The following is a 12,626-nucleotide window of genomic DNA, read 5'->3' on the forward strand; positions in this document are numbered from 1 at the left end:
TTAACAATCTCACATCTGTCATGGATACACTCAGCCAATCCACGTCTACTAGCATAGCATAGCAATAATAAGCAAACGTGGAGTAACTCCCAAAGGTTTGATAATGATCAGGTAATAGGTTCTACCTCAACTACTCCCCAAACCCACAATTTAATTAGATCCTAAAACATGCAAGGTGTGAGGATTGATCTAATGCAATAAAACTGGGTAGTAGGAGGTATGATCAAAGTGTTACTTGCCTTGCTGATGATCCGGGAAACCTAGTGATTCGAAGTAACAAGCGGCGCACTCTGGGTACTCTATCGCAAACAAACAAGCATACAATAAGTACTCGACTAATGCATAGGTAAAACTCAAATAAGAGATCTAACCAGAAAGTTCAACTTAAGAACTCCGGTTGGCAAAAAGAATCAAATCGAACGAAGCAACGAAAAACAAACGACAAAAGAAACAGACTTCGTTTACTATTCTGGATCTAAGGCAACTTTTACAGTGGCAACAACTTGTTTAAGTTGGTCAAACGGAAAGAGGGTTTCGAGACGAAACTCCAGGCGCTTGAATCGCCTGATTCCGATAAACGAGCGAAAAGTTATACTAAAATGAAAATCGGATCAGAAATCGCGATCAGAAATAATCACATCCGAGAAAAAGAAAAACGACGAACAGATTAACGAACGAACGTTCGTTATCTGGATCTAACCAATGAACACATTCGTTAAAACGAACGAACGAGCGAACGCTCGCTAAATAACTAAACCGTAAAAAGAACAGTTCTAAAAAAACGGATCAAAAAAAACGGGCGGTTTTTTTCTGAGGAAAACCGCCGGCAACGACGGCTACCTCGGGCAGCGGGGCGGCGGTGAGGCGGCGCGAGGCGGCGGCAGCGCGGATCGGGCGGCGGCGGCGCGGATCGGGCGCGGCTAGCGTTTGGGGCGCAGGTTGGGCTGGCTCGGGCCCCGGGGCTGCGGCTTATAAAGCCCCGGCCAGGCGGAGTCCTGGCCGGTTACGGCCCAGGGTCGGTTCGGACTTTTTTTTAAAATAATTCCATGCAGAAAAACTAACGAAAGAAATACTAAACGGACTCCAAAAATGCTGAAATAAATTTTCCCGGCTTCTAAAATCAAGCCACACAGGATGAACATTTATTTGGGGCCTAAATGCAATTTTGAAAAACGCAGATTTTTCCTAAATTCAAATAAAATAGCAAATAAAACCCAATAAAATCTTATTTGATTTTTTTTCATTAAATCCTCAATATTTCTTTATTTTGGGAAAGTCATTTTATTCCCTCTCTCATAATTTTTATAATAGAAATAATTGAAGATAAAATAAATAAAATCAAATGATCCTATTTTCAAAATTTGAGGCAACTCAAATATGAAAATAACGAAATCCCCAACTCTCTCCGAGGGTCCTTGAGTTGTGTGAAATTTCTAGGATCAACCGAAATGCAAAAATTATGATATGCAATGATGATCTACTGTATAACATTCCAAATTGAAAATTTGGGATGTTACAACAAAATATGACTCTATGTGAATGCCTCCGGTGGTGTACCGGGATATGCAATGAATCAAGAGTGACATGTATTCAAAAATTATGAACGGTGGCTTTGCCACAAATACGATGTCAACTACATGATCATGCATGGCAATATGACAATGATGAAGCGTGTCTAAATGGAACGGTGGAAAGTTGCATGGCAATATATCTCGGAATGGCTATGGAAATGCCATAATAGGTAGGTATGGTGGCTGTTTTGAGGAAGATATAATGAGGCTTATGTGTGATAGAGCGTATCATATCACGGGGTTTGGATGCACCGGCGAAGTTTGCACCAACTCTCAAGGTGAGAAAGGGCAATGCATGGTACCGAAGAGGCTAGCAATGATGGAAGGGTGAGAGTGTGTATAATCCATGGACTCAACATTAGTCATAAAGAACTCACATACTTATTGCAAAAATCTACAAGTCATCAAAACCAAGCACTACGCACATGCCCCTAGGGGGATAGATTGGTAGGAAAAGACCATCGCTTGTCCGCGATCGCCATTCATAAGGAAAGCAATCAAATAACACCACATGCTTCAAATTTGTCACATAATGTTTACCATACGTGCATGCTACGGGACTTGCCAACTTCAACACAAGTATTCATCAATTTCACAATTACTCAACAAGCACACCTCTAATGTTACCACCTTTATATCTCAAAACAATCTATCAAGCATCCAACTTCTCTTAGCATTTAAAATTTATAACCAAAGTGAATTACCATGCTGTTCTAAAGGACTCTCAAAATGACATAAGTGAATCATGAGATATCAATTATTTCTATAAAATAGAACCACCGTCGTGCTCTAAAAGATATAAGCGAAGCACTAGAGCAAAAATTATCCAACTCAAAAGATATAAGTGAAGCACATAGAGTATTCTAATAAATTCCAATTCATGTGTGTCTCTCCGAAAAGGTGTGTACAACAAGGATGATTGTGGTAAACTAAAAATCAAAGACTCAAATCATACAAGACACTCCAAGCAAAACACATATCATGTGGCGAATACAAATATAGCTCCAAGTAAAGTTACCGATGGACGAAGACGAAAGAGTGGATGCCTTCCGGGGCATCCCCAAGCTTAGGCTCTTGCCACTCCTTGTTCCATAATCCATCAAATCTTTACCCAAAATTTGAAAACTTTACAACACAAAACTTAAAAGAAAATCTTCGTGAGCTCCGTTAGTAAAAGAAACAAACCACCACTTCAAGGTACTGTAATGAACTAATTCTTTATTTATATTGATGTTAAACCTACTGTATTCCAACTTTTCTATGGTTCATAAACTCTATTACTAGCCATAGATTCATCAAAATAAGCAAACAACACACGAAAAACAGAATCTGTCAAAAACAGAACAGTCTGTAGTAATATGTAGGTTTGGAATACTTATGGAACCCCAAAAATTCTAAAATAAATTACTGAACGTGAGGAATTTATCTATTAATCATCTTCAAAAATAATTAACTAAATAGCACTCTCCAGTAAAAAATGGCAGCAATTCTCGCGAGCGCTAAAGTTTCTGTTTTTTACAGCAAGATCAAAAAGACTTTGCCCAAGTCTTCCCAATGGTTCTACTTGGCACAAACACTAATTAAACACAAAAAACACAACCAAAACATAGGATAGATAAATTATTTATTACTAAACAGGAACAAAAAGCTAGGAATAAAAATAAAATTGGGTTGCCTCCCAACAAGCACTATCCTTTAACGCCCCTAGCTAGGCATAAAAGCGAGGATAGATCTAGGTATTATCATCTTTGGTATTTATATTTTTAATGGATTTATGCTCGAATCCAGGAGGTTCCTTACGTTTCCCTTCATACTCGGAGATTTTTATATCTAGAGCATTCAACCGCTTATTGCAAAGTGTAATCAATGTATTCATGCGGTGAAGGTTCCCTCCAACATTTTTAAGAGGTTCAATAGACTTCTCCAATTCGCATAATTTCTCTAAGATTTGGGTTCCCTCAGGAGATGGTCCCTTTTGTGGGGGAAGTATTCCTACTATCCCTTCTATAATTTCATAAGAAACACTGGGATCAATATCAATAAAATTCCCTTTGGCGGCAAAATCAAGGAGTTGCCTATGGGGTATGGTGAGCCCAATATAAAAATTACGAAGTAAAATCTTAGAGTCTCCCTCTATAGTGCAATCATGATAAGATTTTATCATCCTATACCAAGCATCTTTTAAGTTTTCTCCTTGTCTTTGTTTTAAGTGGACAACTTACAAAATTGGGAGACAGAGGAGTAGATAAAGGACTATCCATAATGACGAAGCAAGCGATCCAACACACAAGCAAACAAGCGAAGAAAAAGCGAACGGAAAGAGAGGGCGAAAGGAAAAGAGGGCGAATAAAACAGTAAGGGTGAAGTGGGGGAGAGGAAAACGAGAGGCAAACAGCAAATAATGTAATGTGAAGGATAAGAGTTGTGATGGGTACTTGGTATGTCTTGACTTGGCGTAGATCTCCCCGGCAACGGCGCCATAAATCCTTCTTGCTACCTCTTGAGCATGCGTTGGTTTTCCCTTGAAGAGGAAAGGGTGATGCAGCAAAGCAGTGTAAGTATTTCCCTCAGTTCTTGAGAACCAAGGTATCAATCCAGCAGGAGACCACGCGCGAGTCACCTCGTACCTACACAAACAAATAAGAACCTCGCAACCAACGCGATAAGAGGGTTGTCAATCCCTTCACGGCCACTTGCAAGAGTGAGATCTGATAGAGATAATAATAATAAGATAAATATTTTTGGTATTTTTATGATATAAATTGAAAGTAAAGATTGCAAAATAAAATAGATTGGAAACTTGTATGATGGAAAATAGACCCGGGGGCCATAGGTTTCCTAGTGGCTTCTCTCAAGATAGCATAAGTATTACGGTGGGTGAACAAATTACTGTCGAGCAATTGATAGAATTGAGCATAGTTATGAGAATATCTAGGTATGATCATGTATATAGGCATCACGTCCGTGACAAGTAGACAGACTCCTGCCTGCATCTACTACTATTACTCCACACATCGACCGCTATCCAGCATGCATCTAGAGTATTAAGTTCATAAGAACGGAGTAATGCTTTAAGCAAGATGACATGATGTAGAGGGATAAACTCATGCAATATGATATAAACCCCATCTTTTTATCCTCGATGGAAACAATACAATATGTGTCGTTTCCCCTACTGTCACTGGGATTGAGCACTGCAAGATTGAACCCAAAGCTAAGCACTTCTCCCATTGCAAGAAAGATCAATCTAGTGGGCCAAACCAAACTGATAATTCGAAGAGACTTGCAAAGATAACCAATCATACATAAAAGAATTCAGAGAAGATTCAAATATTGTTCATAGATAATCTTGATCATAAACCCACAATTCATCGGATCTCGACAAACACACAGCAAAAGAAAATTACATCGAATAGATCTCCAAGAAAATCGAGGAGAACTTTGTATTGAGATCCAAAGAGAGAGAAGAATCCATCTAGCTAATAACTATGGACCCGAAGGTCTGAAGTAAACTACTAACACATCATCGGAGGGGCCATGGAGTTGATGTAGAGGCCCTCCGTGATCAATGCCCCTCCGGCGGAGCTCCGGAAAAGGCCCCAAGATGGGATCTCTTGGGTACAGAAGGTTGCGGCGGTGGAAATAGGGTTTCGTGGTGCTCGTGGATGTTTTCGGGGTATGTGAACATATATAGAAGGAAGAAGTAGGTCGGTTGAGCCACGAGGGGGGAGGGTGCACCCAGGGGGGTAGGCGTGCCCCCTGCCTCGTGGCCACCTCGTTGGTTGCTTGACCTCCACTCCAACTCCTCTGGATCACGTTTGTTCCAAAAATCATGCTCCCGAAGGTTTCATTCCGTTTGGACTCCGTTTGATATTCTTTTTCCGTGAAACACTGAAATAGGCAAAAAAACAGCAATTTGGGCTGGGCCTCCGGTTAATAGGTTAGTCCCAAAAATAATATAAAGGTGTATAAATAAGCCCATTAAACATCCCAAACAGAATATATAATAGCATGGAACAGTAAAAATTTATAGATACGTTGGAGACGTATCAAGCGGTTACTGCAACTCGATGTGACCGAAAAGTTCAAATCGGTTGCACCGAGATTGAAAACTTAGATCAACTTAGTGATCTCGGTGTGACCGAAATGGATGACTCGGTCATACCGAAATGGACAAAGAGGTTTTGGAAGTTTAAGTCTATGACGAATCGGGGACTCCGAGTGCTCCTCACACATAGTGGTTCAAATCTAACTGGTCAAACTTTGTGATGTAGCATGAATAGAGTTTGAGACGAGAAAAGCATAGATAGATAGAGGAGGTTCTTAGGCATTCTTGTCCATCCATTTGGCAAAAGAGAAAAATCCAAACAATCAAAGCAACAAATGGATGTCCTCGAATGAGTAAAATATGCAACCAACATGCTCACACAATAAGATGGCAAATGAAATATGTGGTAAAGCATGCACAATCACTCTAGCATCTATTATCAAGCAATTTGGCGATGACTAGGTCATCTATATATGAGTATATTGATTGAGGAGTCAAATGAGAACATCTGATCGTAGGCCATACTCATCGTTTAAGCACAAGTGGGGTTACCACTTTTACATAATGCATTGTTGTGTTCACATCGTTAGAGTTGCTTTAGCTCAATTGATTAGAGTAAAGCTCCCGCTAGATGTGATATCCCCCCTAGGAGGGATGAACTAACCTTGGGTTTTGTCGATGATGACTTCATGTAGGTGTTGAAGATGTAGGTGCTCAAAGTTGATGTAGATCATTCGGAGCAATCCTTTGGAGTGAGTTGCACTTTCAATACCTACACGGGTTAGTCCCACAAGGAACAAACAAGGATATCCATAGACATATAGTGATATTCACATGAGATGATTTCCATGAATGCATCAGGTTACCTTGTCCCTTGTCTTACCAACAAGAGAGTTTGTGACTCCTTGAACTAGTGCAAGATATGGAAGTTGTTTGCACTTATCCTTGCCAAAATGATATAAGTGAAGTATGTTGGCGGAGTCACCCTCGAGAACTCTCTAGTTCTTATTCTTTGGGATCCACATCATCTTGATGGGAATCCTTGGAGTTGTAGGCATACTTGATGAAGTAGAACTTGATGTAGTCTTGGGAACCCACTTGACCAAGGCCTTAGGAGCTTCTTCAAATGCATCAATCTCCTCTTGAAGCTTGTCCTTGCCCTTTAGCTTGTGGTCTTGTGGTGGAAGATCATCTTGAGCTTGTGTTCCTTGGAAGGAAGTAGGATCATACTTCTCTTGTTGGGGAACAAACTTCGTCTTGGGGTATTGATCTTCTTCCCACTCAACTCCATTGGCATTGAACTTTCGTTCAAAACCAACACCTTGATTCTTCCGGTGTCTTCCTTGCTTGCGTACAATTTCCTCAAATTTCTTACTTCCGGCAAGACTCTTGTAAACACCTTTATCTATAATTCCCTTCAATAAGCTATTTTCTTGCTCAAGTGTAACTTGGCTAAGAGAATCATTAGTGGAATCAAGAGAACTACTAGAAGCAACATCATTGGATTTAGCATGATTATTGTTACTACTAGAAGAAGAATCTTTCTTACTCTTGTTGCTAGATTTAACTTGAGGCATGTAAGTAGACAAGAGTAAATGCTTGGCAATGTAAGCAGAACTTTTCTTGCGAAGATCATCATTGATTGCCTTTAAGAACTCATGCTCTTGATCAAGGTTAAGCTTTTCAAAGCGTAGCTTTTCATGAGTCTTTAAAAGTTCTCGATGATCTTCCAAGGTAGTTTCATGAGCTAACTTAAGAGTGTTTAGTTCTTTAGTTAGACGCTCAATCTCCTTCTTATCATTGTCATTCGTTTTATCTTGATTAGCATGATTAATAGCAAGGTCATCATAGTTTTCATCACTAGAATTGTCAACAAGTAAATCATCATCACCTAGCAAATCATCTTCATCACTATTGAAATCAACATACTCGGGGTGTGATACCTTTGGGCCTTTAGCCATAAAGCATCTTCCAATTCCTTCATTTGGTGACTCAAATATGTCGTAGGAGTTGGTTGACACAAGTGCTAGACCGACAACACCTTCATCTTGAGTATATTCGGAGTCAGACTGATAACTTCTCTCGGAGTGATTGTCAGAGTCGGAGCCGGATACCCATTCACCAACATGAGCTTGATGTCTTCGTTTTGTGTAGCTCCTTGATGACTTGTCCATCCTTTCCGAATCCTTGCTTCTCGGTGATGTTCTTCGTTCATAACGGTCATCTATACCCCTTCTCTCTCTTGGTGGTGATTCTTCTCTCCTACTTCTTATTTTGGGAGAATCTTCTTTTCTTTTATAGGGATCCGTACACTCATCGGAGTAGTGTTCGGGTCTTCCACAATTGTAGCAATTACGCTCACAACTTGAAGATCTCTTGTCATTGTAGGACCTTGACTTGGAACTTCTTTCCTTGCTTCTACTCTTGTAGAACTTGTTGAAGTTCTTCACCATTACTCTCAATTCTTCATTGAAGGTTTGTTTCTCACTTGATGATGTGGGAGCATCATATGAGGCTTTGTAAGCACCACTTGACTTGTTGTGGAGCTCTTCCTTATCCTTAAGTGACATCTCATGAGCAACAATTCTTCCAATGACTTCCGTTTGCTTGAGACCTTTGTAATTGGGCATTATTTGGATCAATGTGCACACGGTATCATATTTTCCATCCAAGGCTCTTAGGATCTTCTTGATGATGAATCTGTCGGTCATCTCTTCACTTCCTAAGCCGGCAACCTCATTTGTGATGAGAGCAAGCCTAGAGTACATTTCAGCGACACCTTCACCATCCTTCATTTTGAACTTGTCAAGTTGACTTTGAAGCACATCCAATTTGGATTCCTTGACGGAGTCGGTACCTTCGTGCATATCAATCAAAGTATCCCAAATTTCCTTTGCACTCTCAAGATGGCTGATTTTGTTGAATTCTTTGGGGCACAATCCGTTGAACAGAATATCACAAGCTTGAGCATTGTATTGCAATATCTTCAACTCTTCCACGGTAGCTTCACGGTTCGGTTCTCTCCCATCAAAGAATTCACCTTGCAAGCCAATACACACAATAGCCCAAACGATGAGGTTATGTCCAAGAATATGCATTTTCATCTTATGCTTCCAACTAGCAAAATTAGTACCATCAAAGTAAGGACCTATACGGTGGTAATTTCCCTCACTAGACGCCATACTCTCCTAGGTTGTGAAACCAAGGCTATGATCACCAAAAGCTATGGAAATCAAGGCAAATGGAGAACAAAGCTCTGATACCACTTGTAGGATCGAAAGTATGGCTAGAGGGGGGGGGTGATTAGACTACTTGACCAAATAAAAATCTAGCCTTTTCCCAATTTTAAGTCTTGGCAGATTTTAACAACTTAGCACAAGTCAAGTAATCAACCTACACATGCAATTCTAAGAGATAACAGCGAAATGTAAAACAATTGCATATGAAGGTAAAGGGAGGAGTTTGGAGGGAGCAAACGCAATGTAGACACAGAGATTTTTGGCGTGGTTCCGATAGGTGGTGCTATCGTACATCCACGTTGATGGAGACTTCAACCCACGAAGGGTAACGGTTGCGCGAGTCCACGAAGGGCTCCACCCACGAAGGGTCCACGAATAAGCAACCTTGTCTATCCCACCATGGCCATCACTCACAAAGGACTTGCCTCACCAGGGTAGATCTTCACGAAGTAGGCAATCTCCTTGCCCGTACAAACTCCTTGGTTCAACTCCACAATCTTGATGGAGGCTCCCAAGTGACACCTAACCAATCTAGGAGACACCACTCTCCAAAAGGTAATAGATGGTGTGTTGATGATGAACTCCTTGCTCTTGTGCTTCAAATGATAGTTGATGTCTACTACACAACCTTCTTCTTGTAGACGTTGTTGGGCCTCCAAGTGCAGAGGTTTGTAGGATAGTAGCAAATTTCCCTCAAGTGAATGACCTAAGGTTTATCAATCCGTGGGAGGCGTAGGATGAAGATAGTCTCTCTCAAACAACCCTGCAACCAAATAACAAAGAGTCTCTTGTGTCCCCAACACACCCAATACAATGGTAAATTGTATAGGTGCACTAGTTCGGTGAAGAGATGGTGATACAAGTGCAATATGGATGGTAGATAAAGGTTTTTGTAATCTGAAAATATAAAAGCAGCAAGGTAACTAATGATAAAAGTGAGCACAAACGGTATTGCAATGCGTTGAAACAAGGCCTAGGGTTCATACTTTCACTAGTGCAAGTTCTCTCAACAATAATAACATAATTGGATCATATAACTTTCCCTCAACATGCAACAAAGAGTCACTCCAAAGTCACTAATAGCGGAGAACAAACGAAGAGATTATGGTAGGGTATGAAACCACCTCAAAGTTATCCTTTCTGATCGATCTATTCAAGAGTCCGTAGTAAAATAACACGAAGCTATTCTTTCCGTTCAATCTATCATAGAGTTCGTACTAGAATAACACCTTAAGACACAAATCAACCAAAGCCCTAATGTCACCTAGATACTCCAATGTCACCTCAAGTATCCGTGGGTATGATTATACGACATGTATCACACAATCTCAGATTCATCTATTCAACCAACATAAAGAACTTCAAAGAGTGCCCCAAAGTTTCTACCGGAGAGTCAAGACGAAAACGTGTGCCAACCCCTATGCATAGGTTCATGGGCGGAACCTGCAAGTTGATCACCAAAACATACATCAAGTGAATCACGTGAATATCCCATTGTCACCATAGATAAGCATGACAAGACATACATCAAATGTTCTCAAATCCTTAAAGACTCAATCCGATAAGATAACTTCAAAGGGAAAACTCATTCCATTACAAGAGAGTAGAGGGGGAGAAACATCATAAGATCCAACTATAATAGCAAAGCTCGCGATACATCAAGATCGTATCACCTCAAGAACATGAGAGAGAGAGAGAGAGAGATCAAACACATAGCTACTGGTACATACCCTCAGCCCCGAGGGAGAACTACTCCCTCCTCGTCATGAAGAGCACCGAGATGATGAAGATGGCCACCAGAGAGGAATTCCCCCCTCCGGCTGGGTGCCGGAACGGGTCTAGATTGGTTTTCGGTGGCTACGGAGGCTTCTAGCGGTGGAACTCCCGATCTATTGTGCTCCCCGAAGTTTTTAGGGTATATGGATATATATAGGAGGAAGAAGTACGTCGATGGATCTCCGGGCTGTCCATGAGGCAGGAGGGCGTGCCCAAGGGGGGTGGGCGCGCCCCCACCCTCGTGGGCAGCCCGGGACTCTTCTGGTCCATCTCCGATACTCCGTGGGCTTTTTCTGGTCCAAAAATAAGTTCCGTGAATTTTCAGGTCAATTGGACTCCGTTTGATTTTCCTTTTCTGTGATACTCTAAAACAAGGAAAAAACATAATCTGGCACTGGGCTCTAGGTTAATAGGTTAGTCCCAAAAATCATATAAAATAGCATATAAATGCATATAAAACATCCAAGGTTGATAATATAATAGCATGGAACAATAAAAAATTATAGATACGTTGGAGACGTATCAGCATCCCCAAGCTTAATTCCTGCTCGTCCTCGAGTAGGTAAATGATAAAAACATAATTTTTGATGTGGAATTCTACCTAACATATTTATCCATGTAATTCTCTTTATTGTGGCAAGAATATTTAGATCCATAAGATTCAAGACAAAAGTTTAATATTGACATAAAAACAATAATACTTCAAGCATACTAACAAAGCAATTATGTCTTCTCAAAATAACATGGCCAAAGAAAGTTCATCCCTACAAAATCATATAGTTTGGTCATGCTCCATTTCCGTCACACAAGAATGCTCTCATCATGCACAACCCCGATGACAAGCCAAGCAATTGTTTCATACTTTAGCAATCTCAAACTTTTTTCAACTTTCACGCAATACATGAGCGTGAGCCATGGATATAGCACTATGGGTGGAATAGAATATAATGAGGGGGTTATGTGGAGAAGAAAAAAAGGAGAAAGTCTCACATCGACGCAGCTAATCAATTTGCTAGGGAGATGCCCATCAATTGATGTCAATGCAAGGAGTAGGGATTGCCATGCAACAGATGCACTAGAGCTATAAATGTATGAAAGCTCAACAAAAGAAACTAAGTGGGTGTGCATCCAACTTGCTTTCTCACGAAGACCTAGGGCACTTGAGGAGGCCCACTGTTGGAATATACAAGCCAAGTTCTATAATGAAAAATTCCCACTAGTATATGAAAGTGACAAAACAAGAGACTCTCTATCATAAAGATCATGGTGCTACTTTGAAGCACACGTGTGGAAAAAAGGATAGTAGCATTGCCCCTTTTTATTTTTATTTTATTTTTTGGGGCCTTCCCTTTTTTTGGCATTTCTATTTTTCTTTTGGTACAATGCTCTATTAATGATGATCATCACACTTCTATTTATTTACAACTCAATGATTACAACTCGATACTAGAACAAGATATGACTCTATATGAATGCCTCCGGCAGTGTACCGGGATGGGCAATGAATCAAGAGTGACATGTATGATAAATTATGCATGGTGGCTTTGCCACAAATATGATGTCAACTACATGATCATGCACAGCAATATGACAATGATGAAGTGTGTCATAATAAACGGAATGGTGGAAAGTTGCATTCAATATATCTCGGAATGGCTATGGAAATGCCATAATAGGTAGGTATGGTGGCTGTTTTGAGGAAGATATAAGGAGGTTTATGTGTGATAGAGCGTATCATATCACGGGGTTTGGATGCACCGGCGAAGTTTGCACCAACTCTCAAGGTGAGAAAGGGCAATGCACGGTACCGAAGAGGCTAGCAATGATGGAAGGGTGAGAGTGCATATAATCCATGGACTCAACATTAGTCATAAAGAACTCTCATACTTATTGCAAAAATCTACAAGTCATCAAAAACCAAGCATTACACGCATGCTCCTAGGGGGATAGATTGGTAGGAAAAGACCATCGCTCGTCCCCGACCGCCACTCA

The sequence above is a fragment of the Triticum dicoccoides genome, chromosome 5A, assembly GCF_002162155.2.
Source record: "Triticum dicoccoides isolate Atlit2015 ecotype Zavitan chromosome 5A, WEW_v2.0, whole genome shotgun sequence".
Taxonomy (NCBI): Eukaryota; Viridiplantae; Streptophyta; class Magnoliopsida; order Poales; family Poaceae; genus Triticum; species Triticum dicoccoides.